The sequence below is a fragment of the Muscardinus avellanarius genome (assembly GCF_963383645.1).
Source record: "Muscardinus avellanarius genome assembly, chromosome: 10".
Lineage (NCBI taxonomy): Eukaryota > Metazoa > Chordata > Mammalia > Rodentia > Gliridae > Muscardinus > Muscardinus avellanarius.
Window position 1 is genome coordinate 87672888 of NC_137796.1, and position 26868 is coordinate 87699755.

Below are 26868 nucleotides of genomic sequence, written 5' to 3' on the forward strand. Positions count from 1 at the left end.
GTAAATGCTATCGATTTGTCCTGGTCACAGATCATTCTATTGATCTGTTAAGGTCACTGCAAATATCCTGTCATCTCTACTTGACTATCGAGTCCATACACAAGTTTTCTGTTTCCCTTATTACATTCTTCAGTCTTATAATTCCCTCTTGGCTCCTGGACATTTTTCTGGGCTGAGATATTTTATTTTTTCATTTGTTTGAAGACCGTTTATAACAGACTGCTGCTGCACTTTTATGACATTACTTTGAAATCCTTGTCGGTGGATTCCATCACTGATTCACCTGGTGCTGCTGTCACTTGATTATCTTTTCTTATTCAAGTTGTGATTTTCTCAGTTCTTGGCATGACAGGTAATTGGGGGGGCATTCTTGACATTTTGTCTATTGTGTTAGGAGAGAATACCTTCTTTCTTTCTTTCCTTTTAGCAGGTGACAACTTTTAGCAGGTGTCACTTTGTTTCAGTTTAGCATATAGGTCCTGGCCTAGTTTTGTATGAAGTAGTTCCAAAAACAATTTAATTTTCAATCCTGGGCTCGCATTGGTACCTGCTGGTACTTGCTAGTTCTGAGGAGATGGAAGGGCTTTCCCCAGGCTGGACCACTGGGGGTTTCTCAGTGGAGGAAAGGAGTGTCAGGTGAGCAGGCAGCCCAGCACAGGCTGCCTCTGTGGCAGAGTCTTCTGGCATATACCTTCCAGTAGCCCAAGTATCTATGGGTGGCGCCGCAAACTCACAGGACAACAAGGCTTTCCGGGCTGGACCCCTGGTTTGGTAGGGTAGCTCCTGCCACAGCCACCTAGCCTAGTAGTATTGGCAGGGGGAATATCAAGCCCACCAAGGATGGAGAGCATTGCATAGGCCAGGCCAGTTTGGTGGAGGAGTCTTTCTGCTACCACTTGACCAACTTCATATCTCTCAATAAAATAGAAAAATTTCAGGCCTGGCTAGGAAGGAGAGCACTTGACCTAGCCGTTTACTATCAGTGGTGATCCCAATAGATCCTCTTTTTGTCAGTGGTACTGAGCCACCTGTTTCTGTCAGTGGGATTCCAGTTTGAGCCAGAGAAGGAATGAGCATACTCAAACTCCCTCCTCACATGGGGCTGGGTTGCCACCTTCTCCTAGGGGAGACGCAGGACATCCTGCTGCTGTGCTATTCCTCCAGTCCTGGGGTCCAAAACCAGATAGTCTTCCTCTTACCACCTTTCAGAGGTCTTGCTGGGCTGCTGAGTAATTATCCAGAGATATTAGTACTAAGTAGGAAGGGGCAGGGAAAAAGGAGTTTATGTCATCTTGGCCACACTGGAAGTTCCCAGACATTACATTTTTAAAATATTACCATGTCTAAAACTTCATATATAGGCTGGGTTGAAAATGAAAAGACCCACAAGCAGTACCTGTGCTTAGAATTAAGTATTCATGTTAGGAATGGAAAAAATAGAGATAACATCAAATTCATTAATTCATGAATTTTTGTCCTCAAAGCATTCAAGAGCCTGAGGAAACACAACTATGGACCAGTAGAGTCACACTGAATGAATGTGGGACACCATTCTTGGCTAAGCTCTGTGCACATTAATTTGGGGGTGGGGGAAAGTGTATGATGTATTCGAAAATAATTCTCCATGAATTGTCCTCTAAATATACTGCAAACAAGGACACTAAGTGGTTTCAAAAATGTTTGTATTGTGAAGAGCCAGCTTTGAAGACAGACACAGTATCTCCCTCCTTCCTGCCCATTATAAGAAAGGCAATATATCCCAATAAGCAAAAATCCGCTGGGATTGTTGGCAATTATAAAAAATTTGTGTTAGCCAAGCATGGTGGCACATGCCTATAATTCCAGTATTTGGCAGGTTGAGACAGGAGGAACACAGGTTCAAGACCTATCTCAGCAACTTAGAAAAGCCCTCTGAAACTTGGTGAGACCCTGTTTCAAAATAAAAATAGGGCTGGGGTTTAGCATGAAGGTAGAATACCCCTGGATTTAATCAACAGTACCAAAAAAAAAAAAAAAAAAAATACTAACTTTAGATTTCCCTTCTATAAGGTGTGTGTAGATGATACCTGACTCTCCTAGTATTGCTTTGTTGGGAACTATCATCCGGGAGCAAATAATGATATTCTAGCTACTGCTATAATTAGGAGTAATAAACTGCCCTTACTTCTGACCAGGAATCTCATGTTTTCTGCCAGCATTCATGAAACTGTGTCAGCTAATTCATTATCCTGCAAGTGGGGTAAAATTTCAGACTCTAATTCTTGAGAGGGAAATGAAAACCTCAATTCTGAGGTCAATAAACTGCAGTCTGCGGGCCAAATCCTGCCCGCTGCCTGTTTTTGTAAGTGAAGTTTCATTGAAATGGTCACCCCCATTTGTTTATGAATTCTTTACAGCTGCTTCTGTGCTTTGATGCAGAGATGAACTGCTGCAACAGAGATCATGTGGCCCACAGGCTTCACAGCACTGACTGGCTCTTGAACAAAAAGTTTACTGATGCTTAGATACTTATTTTATGCTCCAGAGCAAAGTAATTCCAAACTGATTAAATAAACCACAAAATAAAATTTAAAAGAGCCAGGCACAGTGGCACACATCTGTAATTGCAGTACTCGGGAAGCTGAGAGACCTGTACTTGGGAAGTTTGAGGCCAGCCTCGGGAACTCAGCAAGGTCCTCAACAACTTAGCAAAACCCTGTTTCAAAATAAAAATAAACTTACTGAGGCTCTTTCCAACTCAGTAAGCCCTATTTTAAAATAAAGAATAAAAAAATAGGGTGTAGCTCAGAGGTACAATGCCCAAGTTCCATCCCCAATACTGCAAAATAAACAAACAAACAAACAAATAAATAAATAACAAAAAAGACCAAGGGTATAACTCAGAGGCGGAATCCCCCTGGGTTCAATCCCCAGTGCAAAAATAATCTAGACAAAATTATAATTGTCTATTTTTCAAATCACTGAGTTAAAAAAAAAACAGGTAAAAACCACAAAGGTGTTGGGAATGGTGTAATCCCAACATGTAATCATACCTGTAATCAGCCATTCAGAAGGCTGAAGCAGAAAATCACAAGTTCAAGGCCAGCCTGAGCAACTCGGTGAGTCAAAATGAAAAATAAAAAAATGTTGGATGTAGTGGTAGAGCATCCCTCCCGGGTTCAATTCTCACCCCCCCACACACACGCAGATAAATGGATACAAACAGGCATGGTGGCACAGGCCTACAGTCTTAGTGCTTGGGAGGCTAAGACAGGAGAATAACAGATTCACAGCTAGTCTCCGCAATTCTGAAAGGCCTTACACAACTTAGTGAGACCCTATTTCAAAATAAAATAGGTCCAGGTGCAGTGGTGCACACCTATAATCCCAGTACTTAGGAGGCTAAGACAGGAGGATCATATTTTGCAAACAACCTCGCTATTTAGTGAGGCCCTCTGCAATTTAGTGTGTGTGTGTGTGTGTGTGTGTGTGTGTGTGTACATATATACTACATATATATGCATACATATATGAAAATATTAGTAAATCTTTTGAATTAATTGATATTTTATAGGACTTCACTGTAAGGGTATAATCTAAATGCAAATAAAACTATTCTTATAGTAACAAAAACTCATTCTTCACATAGTTACTTAATAATAGGACAAAGAAATTGGAAATAACTTCATCACCAGATGGTGAATTAACTATGGCACATTCACCAAAACTTTCATAGCTATTAATAATTGTAACTAAAAATCATTTTAAATAGGAAAACATGCATTTTAGATAAAAACAACTAATGCCAAATTATATATACAACTTGATCTCAAATATGTACAAACATAAAGGCATGTTTTGTAAAGTGACTGAAAATACACACCAAAATTTCTACATGGTGGAAATAATTATGTTATTGTTAATTATGTTATTTTACTTACATTGTTAAAGAACACATGTGTTATAATTTTGGGTTGGAATGTCTCCCAAAAGGCTGTATTGAATGCCTGTGCCAGGTTACTCTCTTCCAGGGACCCCTCCCTACTGTGTATGGGAGAGCTGCTTTGTTCTTCTGCCTTCCCTTGGCTTAAAATAAATCTTTATGCTGAGGGAGGGAGGGGAGGGGAGGAGAGGGGAGGGGAGGGGAGGGGAGGGGAGGGGAGGGGAGGGAGAGAGAGAGAGAGAGAGAGAGAGAGAGAAGAGAGAGAGAGAGAGAGAGAGAGAGAGAGAGAGAGAGAGAGAGAGAGAGAGAGAGGAGCAAGTCTGTCCCCAATGCAGCAAGTTCAGATGTGGCATGGCTGGAGGAAGGGATTGGGAACTATACGTGTCCCTGCACCTGCCATCTCTCCCTCTGCTTTCAGCCGCCATGAGATGACAGCATCACCCTTCCCATGCCTTGCTGCCACGGTTTCTGCCTTGCAGGCAGCCAACTCTGGACTAACCCTCTAAAACTGTTAGCCCAAATAAGCCCTCCTCTAGGTTGTGCTTGTCAGGTATCTGGGTCACGGTGACAAAACTGCTGACTAAAACAATGTGTTATTTTAATAATAAACAAAAGCACAAAAAATGTGAGGACAAGCAATCTGAATCATAAGCCTGGGAAGAGCATCATCCACGGGTCTGCAAATCTCTTCACCATGTAGAAAGTCACAAGTTTACGCGCTGTTGGATCGTATTTTTTTTTCACCAGAATGTGATTGCTTTCCCGACTGCTACCTACATAATTCATCAGCATACTCTCCAGCTCGCACCACGCTCAAGTGCTGACAGTGTGCTTCCTCATCACTCACGTCTCGGCTGGCATTTCTAGAAGAGTTATGGACTGCCTGCCCCCAACTTACTTATATGTTATTACAGGAAAAGCCTCTTTCAAAACAAATAAGATGCTTATTTTTGAAAGTTCTAAAAGGCTTAGTAATCTCTGGCTCTAATCCTGTGCTCATTTAAATCTCCCTGAGAATGAGGAGAATGTGATTAACACTCAAGGGGGGAAAACAATACATGTCATAACTGAAATAACCCAAATGGCGAAATTACCAGACAAAAACTTTAAAGCACCTACTATTACAGGAGGAGAAAGATAACAGAGAAAAGTCGGTGAATTTAAAGGATAATGAACAAAAAGTACCATTCTGAAGAACAGAGAAAAGGACCGAGAAAAAAAAAATGAACATTGGCTTTGGGATATGTGAGAGAATATAAAAAGATCTAATAATACTTGTCTTACTCGAGTCTCAGAAGAAGAAAGGTACAGAAAAATCACTGACATAAATAATGGTCAAATTTGGTAAGTCTTAAATTTACAGATTTAGTAGGTTCAGGGAAACAGTAAGAGGATAAACCAAGAGAAAACTACATCCAAACATATTACAAGTAAATTGCTAAAATCCCCTTTCAATCATCCTGTGCTTTATATGAATGAGGTGACTCGGCAAGGGTCTGAGGTGGAGGTGTTCATGTTCTTGTGAGACTCAACGCTGAACCTTTGGGGTCTGATGCTAACTTTGGGTAGACAGTGTCAAAATTGAATTAAGTTGTTGGACACTCAGTTGGTCCAACAATTTGCTCTCATATATGTGTTATTCATTACGAAAGACGCTCTTCTTGCCCCTCTCACTCAGGAAATCCAAGGACTTTTAAAAGTTCTTGTGTCATGCCGGGCATGGTGGCGCACGCTTGTAATCCCCACGCTTGGGAGGCAGAGACAGGAGGATCGCGCGGGTTCAGAGCCAGGCTTGCTGGCTTAAGAGACCCTGTTTCCAAATAAAAATATAAAAAATAGGTCTGGGAGTGTAGCCCAGAAGTAGAAGGGCTTCCAGGAACCCCAGTACCACCAAAAAAAAAAAAGAAAAAGACAATACTTTAGGTGGTTACCAAGCAGGTCCTGAATATGGTAGTTACTAAGCCATCTATTCAATACAGTAGTCACTAACCAAGAATGGATACAGTCATGAATTGTTTAAGATACGTTCTGAGAGAGCCGGGCGTGGTGGCGCATGCTAGTAATCCCAGTGCTTGGGAGGCGGAGACAGGAGGATCGCGTGGGTTCAGAGCCAGCCTCTCTGGCTTAAGAGACCCTGTTTCCAAATAAAAAGATATAAAATAGGTCTGGGAGTGTAGCCCAGAGTTAGAAGGGCTTCCAGGAACCCCAGTACTACCCCAGAATAAATAAATAAATAAAAAGTTCTTGTGTCAGGAACAGAAAACAAAGGTCAAATATGTAGTGTGTGTGTGTGTGTGTGTGTTAAAGGGGATTAATCCCAAGGGCATTCTATCTCTGAGCTATACACCCAGCCCTATTTTATTTTTTCTTTTGTCAAGATCTTGCTAGGTTGCTGGGAGTCTTTCTACGATGTGGAGGCTGGCCATGAACCTATGATCCTCCTGTCTCAGCCTCCCAAGTACTGCAGGAGTACCACCACCATACCCAACTTGTATTTTATTATATCACAATATCACAATACTATATGCTATTTATGCTGCTATATTTGTGCACATATATATCCTTTACAAAGGATATATATATGATAAAAAAAATATATACATTTTCCAAACTAGGTTTTGCAATGGTAAGGATAGAAAGATAGATTGTTAATCAAATTAAGTGACTTCATCAATGTAACTCCTCCTCCATCAGTACCCCTCCAGTCATGTTTTTCTGGCTGGCCTCCTACTCTACCAGATGACAGGGGTTTTGGAAATGATGCCACCGCCACACAAAGCACTTGATGGAATGCTTGCCAGGCCTTAATCTTTCAGGCAAATAACCCTTGACAGAGAACTGAGGAAGAAGAAAAATCACACTTCCGAGCTTTTCTCCACATTCTCATCTAAACCCACATCTATACCATGAGACCTGAATTGGCTCGGGGCTTTTAGCAATTCAGGCTTCACAATTATTCACTATGACTGATCTTCCCACCACACAGATATTTAACATTCACCAAAATGGCAGCTATCCAACACCACTTTCTGTAAGTAATCGCTATCATGCGTATAAGTACCCGCTGCTACGTAACAAACTGCCCCAAACTCAGGTGATCCAATTTATATTTTTATTATCTTTGTGTTGTATGTGTGTGCGCACGCACATGCATGTACACACATGCCTCTGAGCTACACTCATAGCCCTATATTACTTATTTTGAAACAGTGTCTCACTACATTGCAGAGGGCCTCACTAAGTTGCTGCAGCTGGCTACTAACCTGCAATCCTCCTGTCTCAGCCTCCCAAACTCTGGGATTACAGCTGTGTGCCACCATGTCCAGCTGACTTGATGTATTATTTCTCACAATTCTTTTTTTTTTTTTTTGGTGGTACTGGGGTTCCTGGAAGCCCTTCTACCTCTGGGCTACACTCCCAGACCTATTTTTTATACTTTTTTATTTGGAAACAGGGTCTCCTAAGCCAGCGCGTGCGGCTGGCTTCGAACCTGCGCGATCCTCCTGTCTCTGCCTCCCAAGCGCGGGGATTACAAGCGTGCGCCACCACGCCCGGCCTTATTTCTCACAATTCTATGGGTTGGCTGGGTAGTTTTTCCACTCGATGTGGTGCGGGCTGTCACTCACACAACTGTATTCAGAGGGGAATCTGGTTGGGGATGAGCATGCAAGAGGGTTTCACTCAGAAGTGTGATGGTGACTGGGCCTCTTGGTCTTTCTTCATTCATCCTGTCTCCCTCCAGCTCATTTGACTGGTAGCTGGTGCCCTGGCACTTATCAAGCCTTTGCTTGTTAATCCTATTGGCCAAAGCAGATGCTATGACTAACCTTAAAGCCAGGCAGGTGAGGGCTAAGCAAGGGAGTCAGGTTTAGCTAGGGCTACCCTTAGTATTCTAATTGCTTATGCTAATTACATTCACCTGCAAATCTGAAGGCAAAAATTCCTCACATCATAATTCATGAGTTTTCAAAGAGCTTTTACACTCGCTATAACAGCTAAAAGCTCTACAACAATTTTTAGCTTATTATTAACAAAGTTCTTGTAACAATTCAATTGGAGAGTAGAGGAGGCAAATATCTCAATTCTGGATATCTGGGGAGGAGGGATGAGGGAGGGAAGCAAAGAGATGCATGCATAGCCTAGTAAGTTAATGGCACTAAGTAATTATGTCAATGTTAGAAACCAAAACTTTTGTTAAGGGATAAGAAGCGGTAAAATTATAATATCAAAGAAATTAACTTGAAAGCTAATGTGAAAATTGAAATTACACTTTGAAAAACTATTCAGAATATCTACTAAACACCCAAAAATCTTAAGTTCACAGCAGCTTTATATGAAATAGCAAAAAAAACTAGAAACAATCTAGAGATCAACTACGAAATGAATAAATTGTGGCATATACATACAATGGAATATTATTCAGCAATAAAAAATAAAGTATTGAAAACACACAATCACATGGATGAATCTCAAAATAATGCTGAATAAAAGAAGCAAGACCAAAACCACAACAGATTAGAAAACAGGATATACGATGCGATCTCATTTAGGTTAAATGCACACACGTACACAAAAATCTTACAGATTAAGATGTCCACAGCACTGATTTCACTAGGGTGGAAATATACTGTCTTACCTTTTTTATCTATCTAAATTTTCTCAAATAAATAAGTAAATTTTCTCATATTCTTCAATGCACAAGTATTGCCTTTTGTAATATTAAAAGTTTTTTTTGTGTGTGGTGGTGGTGGTACTGGGGGTGGAACTCAGGGACATTCTACCTCCGAGCTAACCACCCAGCCCTATTTGATTCTTTATTTTGAAACAGGGTCTCACTAAGATTCAGAGGGTCTCACTAAGTAGCTGAGGCTGGCCTTGAACCTACAATTCTCCTGTCTCAGCCTCCCAAGTACTTGAATTACAAGCGTCTACCACCATGCCTGGCTAAAAGTTATTTTTAAATAAAGGGGATTAATCCCAAGAGCATTCTATCTCTGAGCTACCATTCTATCTCCAAGCTATACTCTCCAGCCCTATTTTATTTTTTTGTTTTGTCAAGGTCTTGCTAGGTTGCTGAAAGTCTTTCTATGATACTGAGGCTGGCCATGAACCTGTGGTCCTCCTGTCTCAGCCTCCCAAGTACTGGGATTACAAGCATACACCACCATACTTGGCTAAAAGTTATATATTTTAATAGGAGCAATAAGACACATGCATAATATTTATGTTACAAGGAAGAAACTGGTAACTGGTTTTAGCAAGATGCAGAAAAAAGCTTTGAAATCCAGGAGTTAAAGATTACTTCCCATTACGAAAAACAATACTTTGGCCAGGCGTGGTGGCGCACACTTGTAATCCCCGTGCTTGGGAGGCAGAGACAGGAGGATCGCGCAGGTTCGAAGCCGGCCTCACTGGCTTAAGAGAACCTGTTTCCAAATAAAAATATAAAATAGGTCTGGGAGTGTAGCCCTGAGGTAGAAGGGCTTCCAGGAACCCCAGTACCACAAAAAAAAAACAAAAAAAACAATACTTTAGGTGGTTACCAAGCAGGTCCTGAATATGGTAGCTACTAAGCCATCTATTCAATACAGTAGTCACTAACCAAGAATGGATACAGTCATGAATTGTTTAAGATAGTTCTGAGAGAGCCAGGCGTGGTGGCGCACACTTGTAATCCCTGCTTGGGAGGCGGAGACAGGAGGATTGCGCAGGTTCAAGGCCAGCTGCCGCTGGCTTAGGAGACCCTGTTTCCAAATAAAAATGGAAAAATAGGTCTGGGAGTATAACCCAGAGGTAGAAGGGCTTCCAGGAACCCCAGTACCACCAAAAAAGATACGTTCTGAGAAATGTTTTTCATAGGGTAATGTTGTCACTGTATGCAGATCAGCATGTACTCACACAAACCTAAACAATACCTCCAACCATACACCAGACTACCTGGTGTACATCCTCACACATGCCGCCTGTCACTGAGGGAATATCACTATGCAGAAGATGATTGCATTTAAACTTAAGTAAATTGAATCAAATAAAGTTGGGTATGGTGATGCATGCCTGCAATCCCAGTACTTGAGAGGCTGAGGCAGAAGGACCGCAGGTTCAAGGATAGCCTCAGCAACATAGTGAGATTCTCAACAACTTAGCAAGATTTAAAAAAACAAAAGGGCTGGGAGTACAGCTCAGAGATAGAGTGCCCCTGGGTTCAATCCTCAGTGCCACTACGTAAGTAAGTAATAAGTAAATAAATAAATAAATGAGAATGAATTAATCTAGCATCTACTCTTTAGTAACACTTCATATGTTCAACAGCAACATCTGGTTAGTGGCTGTAGCAATTATCTGGTTAGATTCTAGGTTAGGTACTAGGTATATGGTTAGTATACTGTATTACGAGCACTACTCAACATCCCCTTTGTGGAAGAAAGTCCCGTTGGGCAGGGCTAAGGACACAGATGTGCGTGTGACTTCTCTCGCTGTAACCATCAACGCACCTCATTGGTGTTTTCCAGGCCTAGAACTTTCTCCCTACTTCACAGATTCCAAAGGAAGAATGTGTCCATCACATTCCAGGGGAAGCTGTGTTAAGAGACAATTCTCCAGGGCATTTCTGTGCCCCTTAGACCAGCTGTCCTTCCAGACCATCTTTTCAAGGAAGAGACAATGTCTCCCTCTAGTGTAGAAGGCAGGTTTGATTCCTGATCAGACTCCTCAAGATGAATGTTTCTCTTCCAGCCAAGGTTGGGCAGGTTTACAAGCAGCCCTCTTATTTATAAGAATAAATAAATAAATAGGCCCTCTTATAAATTAATAAGAAAAGTCCTCTTATAAGCCCTCTTATAAAAAAATAAGAAAAGGAAGACAACAAAACATCCTGTCCTTAAAAGGCCCCCTTGGATTCCCAAGAGCCCAGCCAAGTCAAAGGAACAACGACACCAAGTCTGGGCCAGAATGTGCAGGTAAACATTTTCTGAAAGGATGCTAGCTTTTTCTCATGCACACTGGGAATTAAGGCAAGTTAGCATTGTCCGTAGGGAGCTGCTTTCTTACATGCACGCCAAGTTCCTTGGGATATGTCATACAATGGAACAAAGTAAGCTAATGATGTCACTGCTGCTGTAACCTCACCAGTCCCACTCTCCCTGTGGCAACTGGTGCAGAGCCGAGCCCTGTAGAGAGGGTACTCATCCAGGCAGCTGGCACCAGACAAAGGGCGGTGAGGAACAGAGGGGCTGCTTTCTGGCAAAGCACCAGAAGCACCATGAGAAACAGGTGCTACGTGTCCAGCCCACTGCACTGGAACTTCCCCATAAGTATTTCTCATTAAACCTTATGTCTCATAGCCCATCTTCAGGTGTCTTCTTTGGTCTCTCAGCAACCTATCCCACTGTCCTTAGGACTACTGGGCCGTGGACAGTGTACCTCGTAGACAGCTGTAACATGAATCTACCGTGTGTCCAGCATCCCCCTCAGCCCCTATCCCGTCACCTCCATAGTATTGGAGGCTGTGAATATGAAGATTAAGCTGCCTGCTGTGCTTTGTCTCTGGCCTAGGATTCCTGCCTGTTCTGCCAACATTCATGAAACAGCCAGGCTGTCTGGCTTTAAAACAGGGTAAAATTGAGCTGGGTGTGGTGGTGCACACTTGTAATCCCAGTACTTGGGAGGCTGAGACAGGAGGATCACACAAGTTTGAAGCCAGCCTCAGCTACTTACTGAGGCTCTCAGCAACTTAGTGAGACCCTGTTTCCAAATAAAGTATAAAAAATAGGTCTGGGAGTATAGCCCAAAGGTAGAAAAGCCCCTGGGTTCCACCCTCAGTACCACAAAAAAATAAAATAAAAAATAAAATAGGTCTGAGAATATAGCCCAGAGGTAGAAAAGCCCCTGAATTTCACCTCCAGTACAAATAAATAAATAGGGTAAAATAAATAGGGGTATCACAGACCCTCTGAGTTCTCACCAGTTGACTAATTAATTATTTAAAAAAATAAAATAGAGTAAAATCAGAGACTCTGAGTTCCCACCAGTTGACCCCTATCATCTGGCTCCTTAGATCTCCTAATGCCACAGAACCAAAAGTCAAAAGTGATCACTATACTGGCTGAGTTACTGGTCCTGATAATCAAGGGAAAACAAAGTAGTTGCTAAACACAATGAAAGAAAAAAATTTTTGTCTGGAACCCCAATGGGGTCTCTGGACCGTCTCTTAGTACTCTCAAAAACAGAAATAAAGGCTATGAATGAATACAAAACTGCCAATTCCAATCTCAAAGACTTGTGAGGGGCAGGGGGGACCTGGTGGTGAGGGCAACAAGAGTGTGTGCATATATTTTTCTAATACTTTGTACCCCAATATGATGTAAAATTACAATGCTCCTAATTTAAAAAAAAAAAAGCAGTAAAAGTCTTCAATGGCGGATGGAATCACCCCACCTGCTAAGGAACCACCATCATATTGAGGCACTGATAGAGCATAGAATGGCCTGACAAGTAGAAGGAGGCTACACAGAGCGACTACAACCGGGTGCAAACTTCAGCACTGTTGTACTTGGGCACATTCTCTTCCTCGCTTTCAAGTCTATTTCTCCTCTCCTCTCTTCCATTTAGTTTTGTTGTGGTTTGGTTGGTTGGGTTTTGTTTTGATTGGGGTACTGAGGGTTGAACCCAGGGGCTTTCTACCTCTAAGTTACACCCCCAGCCCTTTCTTTTTTTTTTTTTTTTTTTTCCTTGAAACAGGGTCTCACTAGGTTGCTGAGAGTCTCAGGATTACAGGCATGAGCCACGAAGGCCAGCCAATTATGTATAGAAGATTGGTCTGCAGCAGTCAGTTAAAAGTACAGGCTCTCAAAGGATTTTGTGTGTGTGTGGGGGGGGGGTACTGGATGTGGAACCCAGGGGCTTTTCTACCTCTAGGGTATACTCCCAGACCTATTTTTTCTATTTTATTTGGAAACAGGGTCTCACTAAGTAGCTGAGGCGGGCTTCGAACCTGAGCGATCCTCCTGTCTCAGCCTCCCGAGCATGGAGATTACAAGTGCGTGCACCACATCCGACGCTCTCAAAAGATATTTTAAAGAAGAAAGTGAATACATTCTCCCTTGTATGAAGAACAACTGCCACCAGTAACGCAGAAGCATATGTGTTGTTTGCGCTATGGTTTGGACAGGCATGGCCCATGCCTGTAATCCCAGTATTTGTGAGGTTGAGATCAGAGGATTGCAGGTTCGAAGCCAGCCTCAGCAACTTAGAGATCAAGTTTCCAAATAAATAAAATAGGACTGGAGGTGCAGTTTGGAGGTATAATGCCCCTAGGTTCAATTCCATGTATATTTATATGTATATGCATATTTATGTGTGTATATATCTACATATATCAATATATAGATATATATAGACACACATATATACGTATGTGTGTATTATCAACACACACACACACACACACACACACACACACTGTGGTTTGAAATGTAAATGCAGCCAGGAGGGTATGTGTAGAATCTGAGCACCCACAGAGGCAGACATGTTGGGCGTTGTCTGTTAATAGTCTCGTGCCTGCCCTTCTAAGTAGGGGCAAGGAGCCCAAACATTGTTATTTCTTGGATTCTTCTGTCTAAAGGGCTCTAATTTAGAGTCTAACAATGAGAGGCATCCACACGAGGATCTGGGAAGCAGAAATGAGAATGCACTGCTCCACTGCAGCAGCAGCTACGCGACACGGGGGCAAGCCGCAGGTGCAGGGTTTGCAGCTACTCCACGTGAGCTTCGGGGAACCTCATTTCAGTGCTTCAACGACTCAGATCGCTCAAAGCAGGGTTGTGCGAGTCCAGGACTTCTGATTTCCTCAAAGTCAGAAGCAGTTCGTCCTGACCTTCACTACTCCAGCCTTTTAATGGTTTTATAAGCATTTACTTAATTCATTTTATTAAACCTGTTCTTGCGAAAATTCCCCGAGTGGCTTCTGTTCTCTAGAAGTAATAGAGATGAATCACATTTGGTCAGGTGGAGAATGGAGTGGAAAAGAGAAAACCAAACTAGGGAGTGGCCCTGCTTGAGCAGCAGAGAAGAACTCACTCCCTCACACTACCAAAGAAAACAAAGAAAAATAGAAAGCCAGGCGTGGTGGCGCATGTTTGTAATCTCAGTACTTGGGAGGCTGAAGACAGGAGGATGGAAGGTTTATGGCCAGCCGCAGCTACTTAGCGCGGCCCTCCACAATTTAGTGAGACCCTGTTTCAAAATAAAGAATAAGCCGGGCGTGGTGGCGCACGCTTCTAATCCTCACGCTTGGGAGGCAGAGACAGGAGGATTGTGCAGGTTCGAAGCCAGCCGCGCTGGCTTAAGAGACCCTGTTTCCAAATAAAAATATAAAATAGGTCTGGGAGTGTAGTCCAGAGGTAGAAGGTTTCCAGGAACCCCAGTGTCACCAAAAAATAAAAATAAAAAAATAAAGAATAAACATAGGGGTGGGGGTGTAACTAGGAGGTAAAATACCCCTAGGTTCCATCCCCAGTACATAAAAGAAAAGCTATATAATGGATGGATGTTAAAGCAGAAAATAAAGTGCAACAAGTGGGTTAAAACTACACAAAAGCCGGGCGTGGTGGCTCACACTTGTAATCCCAGCATTCGGGAGGCTGAGACCGGAGGATCACTGTTCACGGACAGCCTCAGCTACTTAGTGAGGCCCTCCGCAACTCAGTGAGACCCTGTTTCAAAATAAAGAATAAAAAAAAAATGGGCAGGGAATGTAGCTCGGAGGTCAAATGCCCCTGGGTTCCATCCCCAGACCCGCAAAAAAAACTACACAGTAAGGAGGACGTTCCTTAGGTGTGAACTTTACTAGTTCATTCACCCAACTAATATTTGTTAAGTAATTATTACAAGTTAGAGCTGTATTCTTAGTATTAGATGTAAAATAAATATTCTCCCATTAGGGAAAAGAAGGTGAGACACAATAAATAAAGATATAAATGGTAAAACACTGAAGCTATGTACATAGGTAAATTATCAATGCCAATCTCAGTATCACGTGGGGCAGTGGAGGGAGTGAGGAGGAGCCGCCAGGAGGCTCACAAGTACTGTGTACATGTACGTCCCTATCACTCTGAACTACGTTATGATGTAAGACCATAATGCACCAATAAAAGTATGTATATATATATATATATTTTTTTTAAGTGGTAATAAGTGCTATAGAAAATTTTCAAGCACATTAGGGACTACAGGGGAAGGTTATCATCATATGTAAGGTGGCCAAGGGAAAGGCTCTCCGATCAGGGCTGTGTGTGTGATACCGGGGTATCACCCAGGGGCATCCTACCTCTGAAATAATAAGAGGGATAAAGGATGATGCTTGGACCAAGGCAGAGCAGCATAACTGGTGAAAAGTGGCTGGATTCTGGATATATTTTAAAGGAACTAGTTGTTCGTGGAAGAGATAAGGAAGATAAAAGAAACAGAAAAGAAAAAAAATGAGTTTTTTGCCAGAGTGACTGAGAGGATGAAGTTGAGTGGATTTGGGGAGAATTTAGCAACTGGGTTTAGGACAAGGCTGAAACTCCTCTTAGAGACCAAAATGGTTAAGTAAGAAGCAATGGGAACCATTACAGCCTTCCAGCAGGGGAGCAGCTAGATGGGAAGTGTACTTCAAAAGCGAATCAGGAGCCGGGCATGGCGGCTCACATCTGTGATCCAGCACTTGAGAGGCTGAGAAAGGAGGATCACAGGCTCAAGGCTGGCCTGAACAACTTAGCAAGACACTGTTTCAAAATATAAATAGATAGATAGATAGATAGATAGATAGATAGATAAATAAATAGGGCTGGGGGTATAATTTGGAGATAGAATGTCCCCGGGTTCAATCTCCAGGACAACAACAACAAAAAAGTAAAGTTAATCTAGTTAATGTAAGATTATCTGGGTATAGGATCCTCACTGATCAATCTGTTTTAAAAATCATTATTGCCATTTGTATATTATTACAAATGTTTATATCACAAGGGTGTCAAATCTACCTTGTAATGATTACATGTTGAAATCATTGGTTTTAGAGTTGCCTGTCATTTTAAAATTTTACACTGAAACAGGTCCACCACGTAATGTCTCTCAGCCACTCCCATTATTTCTGCTTCCGAGCCATTCTCTATCCCACTGCTACTTGCAGGGCATGATCTCCCACGTCTTGTTTGGGATTTGAGACCGAAAGTAAATCTCAACCAGAAGTGGGACTTGAAGGCAGGACGTCTGTTTTCTGTGACAGTCTATCACTACGCCTCCCAAATCACAGTGTACGAAATTGTTCCAATTCCACAATTTATAAGTGAGACTTGGCTCATTTGCAAGTACACCCAACCTTCTCATTTTCTCCATTATGATATAATTTGTTGGCTTATTAGCCCTGCTTTGATTAGGGTTATTTCCCTCTTTCTTTTTTCATATATACATAAGCCTCACTTTTTATTACTTCTTGTACAGAATAACTCCTAATCTTTTTTGCGTCTCTTAAATTTAAATCTGTCCTTTAAAAGCAGATGCAACCATCTGGCTGCTTTGTTATGGCTGCTAATGTAGCAGTGTCAGAGAATTTTTGTACAGAAATACATAATACTTAATATAAAGTCCTTCCTCTTTCTCTCATATGAGAGTCTGGATGAAACACTTTTTTTTTTTTTTTTTTGGTGGTACTGGGGTTCCTGGAAGCCCTTCTACCTCCGGGCTACACTCCCAGACCTACTTTTACATTTTTATCTGGAAACAGGGTCTCCTAAGCCAGCGCGCGCGGCTGGCTTTGAACCTGCACGATCCTCCTGTCTCTGCCTCCCAAGCACGGGGATTACAAGCGTGCGCCACCACGCCCGGCTGGACGAAACACTTTTTTAAAAATTATGGCCAGACATGGTGGCACACGCTTGTAATCCCGGCATTTGGGAGGATGAGACTGGAGGATCGCGGTTTGTGGACAGCCTCAGCTACTCAGTGACGCCCTCTGCAACTCAGTGAGACCCGGTTTCAAAATAAAGAATAAAAAATAGGGCAGGGGTTATAGCTCGGAGGTCAAATGCCCCTGGGTTCTATCCCCAGACCCGCAAAAAGAAAAGAAAAAAAAAATTATGCATGTGATACTGTACTATCTGCAATTTTAATTTAACAATATTATAGTTGATGTTGCAAAATGCTGCTATAAACAGAAAACAGAAAACATTGAATCTGATATAATTGAAAATCACTGGAGTGGAAAAAAGAAATTTGGATGAGAGAAGGGTTTTAGTTAATTAATTAGCAGAGCTTAGCACATTATAAAGAAAAACAGATGAAATAACAGAAAGTGCCAAACGTGTAATCTATCGGAATATTCATGCCCCTGAAATAAGAACCCTCATGACACTGCCGGAGTGGGGGGGGGAGGGGTAAAATGGGACAGCCAGTTTAAAAAAGTTGAGGATTCCTCAAATAAATAAAAACATCAAGTTACTGTAATCCAACAATTACACTCCTAGGTATACGCCCAACCCCAAAACTTGTACATGGAATAATGTCCACAGCAGCATTATTTATAACATCCAAAAAATAGGAGTAGCCCCAATGGCCATCAACTGATGAACATACCAAGTATGACATAACCATACAAACAATATTATTAGCCATAAAAAGGAATGTAAAACTGACACGCGGTACAACATAGCATGATGTAACTCAAAAGCATCGTACTAAGTGAAAGAAACCAGAGACACAGGCCACACATGCTACAGTTCCATTTATATGAAATGTCCAGATGAGGCAAACTCATAGAGACAAGAAGTAGATGCCTTTGGGCTGGAGGGAGGAGGGACAAAGGAGATTGACTGCTAATAGCCCAGGATTTCTATTAAAGGGGACAAAAATGTTTTAAAATTAGGCTGTGGCATAGGCTGAGGATATAGTTCAACAACAGGCTCTTGGCTAGCATGCATGAGGCCCTGGGTTTCATTTCTCACAACTAAAAAAAAAAAAAAAAAGAGACAGAATTTACACTACATAAATAATTTCAGACTTAACTACAAAAAGCCAGAGTAATCAAGAAATGTAGTATGTGCATAAGGACAGACAAATAAATCAATGGAACACAATACAGAAAGTCCAGAAATAGCTAACACATATAAGATAGACTGTCTACAAACACAAAAGTTATTGAATGGAGAAAGGAAATTCTTCAATACACGGTACCAAAGCAACTGGAGAGTCATGTGACCCTGATCTTACCATGTAAGGCTCACACAACTCAGAAAATTCAAAATGAATCAAAGACCTAACCATAAAAGTTAAAACTACATAAGAAGCTTCTAAAAGTAAACAGAATACCTTTGCAATTTGGGGGTTGGTGACAAAGATTTCTTAGAATACAAAAGACACTGACAAAAAGTACAAACCATACTTTTTACCCAATTTTTTTAGGGGCATTCTACCTCTGAACTATACCCCCAGTCCTATTTTATATTTGACTTTTGAAACAGGGTCTCACTAAGTTGTGGAGGGGTTCACTAGGTTGCTGAGGCTAGCCACAAACCAAGATCCTCCTGTCTAAGCCTCCTAATTACCAGGATTGCAAGCATGCATCACTATGCCCAACTTTTTCACCCATAGTTAAAAAAAAAAAAAAAAAAAGGCCAGGCGTGGTGGCGCACGCTTGTAATCCCCGCGCTTGGGAGGCAGAGACAGGAGGATCATGCTGGTTCGGAGCCACCCTCGCTGGCTTAAGAGACCCTGTTTCCAAATAAAAAATATAAAATAGGTCTGGGAGTGTAGCCCAGAGATAGAAGGGCTTCCAGGAACCCCAGTACTGCAAAAAAGTAAAAAAATAAAACTAAAAAATAAAAAAAGAATGCTCATAACAGTTATACTTCTAATAGTAAAAAAAAATATAACAGACCAAATGTTTATCAACAGACTAAAAAACTCTGGCACGTCGTATACAATGGAATACTACTAAGCAATAAAGGTAAATTAACTACTGATATATGCTACAATACAGATACATCTCAGAAACAGTACACTGAATTTTAAAAGCCACTCACAAAAGACTATACATTATATAATAACCATTCATGAAATTTTAGAAAGGAAAAACAGCAATAGGAATTAGAACTATGGCTACTTGTAATGGAGGAAGGGAGACAGTAGTATCAGCTAGAAATGGGCACAAGAAATCCACCAGGGTGAGGGAAATAATTTGTGCCTTAATTGGAATGGTGGATGTAAGTTCTTTTTTTTTTTTTTTTTTTGCGGTACTGAGGGTGGAACCCAGGGGCCTTCGACCTCCGAGCTACACCCCAGCCCTATTTTTTCTTCTTTATTTTGAAACAGGGTCTCACTGGGTTGTAAAGAGCCTCACTAAGTTGCTAAGACTGTCTGCAAATCCGGATCCTCCTTTCTCAGCCTCCCAAATGCTATGATTACCAGTGTGCACCACCACGCCCGGCCTGGATGTAAGTTTTACAGCCATCAAAGTTTGCTGAACTTGTTTAAAAAACATTCAATCAAAAGTCTGTGCGTTTCACTAAATAGAAATTTTAAATGTTAAATTTACTCACTGCATATAATAGCAATAGAAAAGTACATATAATGGAGATAATATTTAAATTAAAACAAATAAATACCTTTGTCCACCTGCAAAGCTTCACCCCAGAGTGGCTCCCAATCAACTGATAACCTGGATGGAAAAGCAGGGAACACAAAATTGAACAACTCCAAAGCCTCATGTCAAGAGGGGGTACTACAATGCAGCCAAATCATTTTTCTTTACTTAAATTGTGGTGGTCACAAGCCTGCACAGCATTCAAGGCTTGATTCATCTGAGTGGAAAAGCAATTAAAATGTATATGCAGCTGGGCATGGTGGCACACCTATAATCCTAGTACTTGAAAGGCTGAGATAGAAGAATCACAGGTTTGAGATAAGCCTCAGTAACTTAGTGAGACTGTTTCAAAATAAAAAATAAGGCTAGAGTGTAGCTTAGAGATAGAATGACCCTGGGTTCAATCCCTAATACCACAAAAAAAAAATGTACATGAATTTAATGACAGATGCCCAATAAAGTAAAAACTAATTCAAAGTCATAGGAGGAGGTTTTTTTTGGGGGGAGAGTTGGGGGGGGGGGAGAGTGGGGGTAGAACCCAGAGGCTTTCTACCTCCAGGCTACACTCCCAGACCTATTTTATATTTTATTTGGAAACAGGGTCTCACTAAGTTGCTGAGAGCCTCACTAAGTAGCTGAGGCTGGCTAAGAACCTGTGCGATCCTCCTGTCTCCACCTCCTAAATGCTGGGATTACAAGCGTGTGCCAACATGCCCGGTCATAGGAGGAGGTTTAAACCTCTCACTATCTTACAGATCTCACAGGCCAAACTCAAGAAAGCCCTAAAAAACCTGAGCAACACAATAAACCTGACCAAGCACACACACAATACTACACTTAACACATTCTCCTCAAGGACCTGTGGACTAATTTTAAAAATGGACCATGTGCTGGGCCAGAAAACAAAAGTAACAATATATTTCTAATGCATGACAGGGAAATTATCTTAATCTCCAAAAAAAAATTAAGAACCAAATTGTGGACAGGAGATTAAAACAAAGAAATAATACCCAAAAGGGTATAAAGTCCAATTCTGGGAACTGCAACTTAGAGTAATGTCCTCACTATCACTCCACCATCTATCAGTTAAAAACTCTGAACTGCATAAGACATGAAAAGCCCAGTTAAAGCCAGGCCAAAGTAATCTCATTTCCTTTTTAAACAAGTGGAAGAGCAAACAAGTAGAACATTCTGATTCCAGAAAGCTCTCAATAAAGTTTCTCATGAGGCTTCGAGTAATAAGCCACAATTAGCATGAGTCTCTTACACAAAAAGACTCTTGCAGACAAATGAGACAAATGGCGAAACACAGTGTAGACGGTGGCCCAGTGGCGTGGCGGCTGGTTAAACATGCATGCTCACGGGGCCACGATTAATGGAACAATGTCAATTTGGATTACGAGTCTCTAGTGGCCACACTTCCAAGGCCTTGTCTTTTAGCCTCTTCCATATTTATGTAGATATCTTCATATAAATAAACAAAGCACTGCTCATCTACTTGAAGATAGAACTGAGTCCATTTGAATAACTAATCTCTGACACCAAATAAGCATTTAAGATTACCAAAGAAAACTCTAGGTCTTCTCTTGGGTTTCTATATTATGTTGGGGATGCTGCCAGCCTAAACAGGAGGATTGTGCAGGTTCAAAGCCAGCCTCAGCTACTTAGTGAGGCTCTCAGCAACTTAGTGAGACCCTGTTTCAAAAAAATATATATAAAATGGGTCTGGGAGTATAGCCCGGAGGTAGAAAGCCTCTGGGTTCCACCCCCAGTACCATAAATAAATAAATAAATAAATAAATAAATAAATAAATAAATAAATAAATAAATAAATAAATACAGGGTCTCACTAAGTTGTGGAGAGCCTCATTAAGTTGCTGAGGCTGGCCGCAAACCTGCAATCCTCCTGTCTCAGCCTCTCAAGTACTGAGATTACAGGTGTGTGCCACCATGCCAGGCTGATGTTCATTCTTTAAGTCTCTCCTGAGATATACAGGATCCTATAAAATTTTGCATCAACGTATAAAAAGCAAACCATATTAAAGGACAGAAATCTGTTGTTGACCACAATGCCAAGATAAGCCAACAGTGCACAGTTGCTAAAAATCAAAGTGCAGAATTTTGCTCCTAGCCAAGATAGAATGACAGAATTCATTGTTCCATCTAAAATGTCAAAAAGTGGATAAAATATGTGAAACAAAGATTTTTCAGGACATGAAACAGCAGGCAACAAAAGACAAGTGATCCCGGAGAGAGGGGAAACAAGTGCGCCCTGCCATTGCCCAGCTGACTGTCTTGACTGTGCCCAGGCCGTGTCCAGGCAGGGGAGGCCCAAACGAGCCCAGCGCACTCAGAGAGGAGGAAGTGGGCCTGGGGAGGTGGCGGCGGCCAGAGTGTACAGGACTGAGTAATAGAGGACAGCTACTCAAAAGACTCCAGAGGATCCCTGCCACATACTGGCCTGAGTACTGAGTGCATAGGCAAGGGAATACCCAAGAAAGGAAAGGGGCATTGGGAAAGATTAGAAGACGGAACTGCATCTATTCCTACCAGACGTGAACCTCAAGGTTCACAAGGCTCTGGGTAGGGCACACGCCTCAGTACTGAGGAATAACCAGCCCCATGTTTCTAATTATTAGAGTATTTCTGATTATGCAAATCCTTACTGGATAATTAACTATTTAAACAAAATTATAACAATGTACTGTAGGGCTTATAACATATGTAAAACAGAATGTATAACAAAAGTTGTTTTGTTTTTTGCGGGTCTGGGGATGGAACCCAGGGGCATTCAACCCTCCAAGCTACATCCCCTGCCCTATTTTTTTATTCTTTATTTTGAAACTGGCTCTCACTAAGTTGCAAAGGGCCTCACTAAGTAGCTGAGGCTGTGCGTGAACCGAGATCCTCCAGTCTCAGCCTCCCAAATGCTGGGATTACAAGCGTGCGCCACCACGCCCGGCTATATAACAATAATTGCATAAAGGTTAGGAAGAAAAAGTAGTACATGACTGTCCTCTTCTATACCTGTGGGGTCGGATTCAGGATAAATATTCTTTATCTCAAATGTATAGAACGAGAAGTGTTCTGTACTTTTTATTTTTCTGGATTCTAGAATGTCTTCATATACTTAGAGATATGTTGGGCATGAGATCGAAGTGAAAACATGAAATTTATGTATGTTTCATATGCATTTCATGCACATAGCCTGAAGGTAATTGTAGACAATATTTTTAGTGCACCTGCACTTTGAGTGCGACCCATCACATGACGTCAAGTGTGGAATTTCCCACTGTGGATTCATCTTGATGCTTTAAAAGGTTCAATTTGGATTTCAGATTTTCAGAACAGGTCTGCTCAACCTTTACCACTCAAAGATATACTATGATATGATAAAGAAGTATAATATAAAACCTCAAGCAACCACTAAGCAACAAAAAAGACATAAGAATCATACCAAAAAACCTATCTAGAACCGGGCGTGGTGGCGCATGCTTGTAATCCCCGCGCTTGGGAGGCTGAGACAGAGGATCACGCGGGTTCGAAGTCAGCCTCACTGGCTTAAGAGACCCTGTTTCCAAATAAAAAAAAATATAAAATAGGTCTGGGAATGTAGCCCGGAGGAAGAAGGCCCCAGTACCACAAAAAAAAAAAAAAAAAAACTATCTAAAAGGTGGAAATACAGAGCTGGGCGTGGTGGCACACACTTGTAATCCCAGCACTTGCGAGGCTGAGACAGGAGGATTGCACAGGTTCAAAGCCAGCCTCAGCTACTGAGTGAGGCTCTCAGCAACTTATTTAGACCCTATTTCCAAATAAAGTATAAAATAGGTCTAGGAGTATAACCCGGAGGTAGAAAAGCCCATGGATTACACCCCCAGTACCAATAAAATAAAATAAAATAAAATAAAATGTGGAAATACAGAGCTGGGTGTGGTGACAAATGCTTATAATCCAGTACTTGGGAAGCTCAGACAGGAGGATCACAGACTCAGGAACAGCCTCAGCTGCTTAGTGAAGCCCTCTGCAACTTAGTGAAACCCTGTTTCAAAATAAAGAATAAAAACTATGGCTGGGGGTGTAGCTCAGAGATAGACTGTCCCTGAGTTCAATCCCTAGTACCACAAAAAATAAATAAATACATAAATAAATAAAAAAGTAGAGCCGGGTGTGGTGGTATACCCTTGTAATCCCAGTGCTGGGGAAGCTGAGACAGGAGGATCGCACAGGTTCGAAGCCAGCCTCAGCTACTTAGTGAGGCTCTCAGCAACTTAGTGAGACCCTGTTTCCAAATAAAATATAAAAAAGGTCTGGGAGTATAGCCCGGAGGTAGAAAGCCTATGGGTTCCACCCCAAGTACCACCACAAAAAAAAAAAAAAAAAAAGTAGAGCCAGGCATGGTGGCACACACTTGTAATCTCCGCGCTTGGGAGGTGGAGACAGGAGGATCGCTACCCAGCCTCGCTGGCTTAAGAGACCCTGTTTCCAAATAAAAACATAAAATAGGTCTGGGAGTGTAGCCCGGAGGTAGAAGGGTTTCCAGGACCCCAGTACCACCAAAAAAAATTTTTTTTAAAGTAGAAATATGAAAAAAACAAAAGAAAGAAATTAAAGAACAGATGAGAGCTGGGCGTGGTGGCACATGCTTGTAATCCCAGCATTAGGGAGGGTGAGGCCAGAGGATCACGGTTCAGGGTGGACAGCCTCAGCTACTTAGTGAGGTCCTCTGCAACTTAGTGAGACCCGGTTTCAAAATAAAGAATAAAAAATAGGGCTGGGGGTGTAGCGTGGAAGTAGAATGACCCTGGGTACCGCAAAAAAAAAAAAAAAAAACTGCTAATGAAGTGTGGGAAAGAGAGCCTTTTCTATCTGCATGCTGATAGGAGCAGCCCAACAAAACGAACCAAAAGAAAATGTGCTGGGCCCGGCGGTCAACACACAGTGACCCACTGGAGGAAGAAGCGTCAGCAGCACCGCTGCTGCTCGCGGGGACCTCCACCCTCGGCATCGTGGCAGCCCCGCTTTACCCTCCTCCGCTAGGTGTTAAGTTAGGATGCTAAAGTGTGTCGTGACACAGCCCGCGTGCTCACCTTGTTTGGTGAGGGCGTCTCGGAGCGCAGGCGTTATCATAGCTCTTCCCTCACCGGCGGCGTTCTTCCCGGGGCTCCGGGACAAGAGAGGACTCGCCTCCGGCTGATCCTCTTCCCTCTGTATTAAAATAAGAAGAATGAAATGCAGGACCAGGAACGCGCAGCGCAGAACCTCCACGACGGTTGAGAACACTCGGCATCAACGAGAAGGCTCATTCCAAACCAGTCTACACCCTGGCCACAAAGCAATCATGGCTCCAGGCGGACCACGACCTGAAGACGGGCCAGGGCCAATTGTGTGTGTGTGTGTGTGTGTGTGTGTGTGTGTGTGTGTGTGTGTGTGTGTGTGTGTCTGTCTGTTTTGCAGTACTGGGGATTGAACCCGGGGGCATCCTAACTCCAAGCTACAGCCCCATGCTGTTTTAATTCTTTATGTTGAAGCAGGGTCTAAGTTGCAGAGGGCCTTACTAAGTTGGGAGGCTGTCTGTGAACCTGTGATCCTCCTGTCTCAGCCTCCCAAATCCTGGGATTACAAGCGTGCGTCACCACACCCAACTACCAGAGTTATTTTGTAAGAATATATATATCACAAAATATAAATCAGGGATTCACTTGTCCAGAAATCAAATATTTTAAACAGTCTACCTATCTTTGGCAAGTTACTTATTGTCTCAGAATTTCAATTTCCTCACCTGAAAATGGGGAAATAACAAGTATCTTTTATGAAGCAGAAATGTCTTGAAGAGTAAATGAAATAAAATTACCTGGCACAAAGACTGATACAATATGTGCTAAATAAATTACAGCTGCTGTTGTAATTACTCCTGCAAACCCCTACAAAAGTAAAAACAGTGCTCTGAGCTGCCCAGAGAGCCCTCCTCTCAGGCTCCAAGTTACCCCAGCAACACCACCCACCATCTCAGTGGCCCTTTAGAAGATCTCATGGGGGGAACTTCTCTTCAGTGGTAGAAAAAGATATATATAAGAAATCTAGATAAAAATATAAGATTGATTGTATTTAGTTTTTTACTTTGGACATAATAAAATTCAGCAGCACACCTTGATCACTGTAGCAACATCCTGCAAGGTGACCCTCAGTCCCCCTTTCCAGAGTTCTTACTCTTGTTAACTCTTACATATGCGTTTAGTTTTCAAGTTACCTCAACATCCTTTGGGAAGATGGCCTAGTTTTATAATTTTAGAAAAACAACACACAAAGTGTATGTTATACACACACACACACACACACACACACACACACACACACATATAAAATTTGGGGGGGGGGGGTACTGCGGGTGAAACCCAGAGGCTTTTTACCTCCGGGCTATACTCCCAGACCTATTTTATATTTTATTTTGAAACGGTCTCACTAGGTTGCTGAGAGCCTCACTAGGTACTGAGGCTGGCTTCGAACCTGCGCGATCCTCCTGTCTCAGCCTCCCAAGCATGAGGATTACAAGCATGCGCCACCATGCCCGGCTGTATGTTATATTTTAGAGACACTCATAAAATCTTACTAAGAATTGCAGAAATCCAAAATAAGGCACCTTGGGCCGGGCATGGTGGCGCATGCCTGTAATCCCCGCACTTGGGAGGCAGAGACAGGAGGATTATGCAGGTTCGAAGCCAGCCGCGCTGGTTTAAGGAGACCCTGTTTCCAAATAAAACCTATAAAATAGGTCTGGGAGTGTAGCCCGGAGGTAGATGGGCTTCCAGAAGCCCCAGTACCACCAAAAACAAACAAACAAACAAATAAATAAATAAATAAGGCACCTTGGCAGTGGCCCTACCACCAAGACCCATGTTAAACTCTAGCCACGCTCTTCTTCCGGACTCCACCACGTGGGAGCAGAGCCCCTCTGCTCACGCTCTCAGTCCCTCTCCTTCTCCCTCTGCCTCCCAGGCCAGGCCCTGAGCTCTGCAAACAAGACGTGGACTGAGAGAGCTCTGAAATCTCTAGAACTCTGAGCAAATAAACCTTCCTTGCTCTAAAAATAACAATGTCTAGCCATCAAAGCCCAGGGAATAAATGAATAGGCTAACTGTAATGCCCTTCCTGTCTAAAAATGAAAATAGCTCAAAGCCAGGTGTGGTGGCACACACCTGTAATCCTAGTACTTGGGAGGCTGAGGCAGGAGATCGCAGGTTTGAAGCCAGCTTTTGCAACTTAGCAAGTTCGTGTTTGGAAATAAAAAATAAAATAGGGGCCAGGCATGGTGGCCACGCTTGTAATCCCAGTA

At 42.2% G+C, this 26868-nt stretch overlaps 1 protein-coding gene across 1 annotated transcript in view; it reads right to left on the reverse strand.

Annotated features, from left to right (window-relative positions):
* LOC308267759 (S-adenosyl-L-methionine-dependent tRNA 4-demethylwyosine synthase TYW1) overlaps positions 1-24674 on the reverse strand; it is a gene marked incomplete at its 3' end in the record, with an annotated part of 138017 nt that extends 113343 nt beyond the window's left edge. The window contains exon 1 of the mRNA XM_080702667.1: positions 24626-24674. The remainder of the gene's footprint in view (positions 1-24625) is intronic.
* Between the last annotated feature and the right edge of the window lie 2194 nt (positions 24675-26868).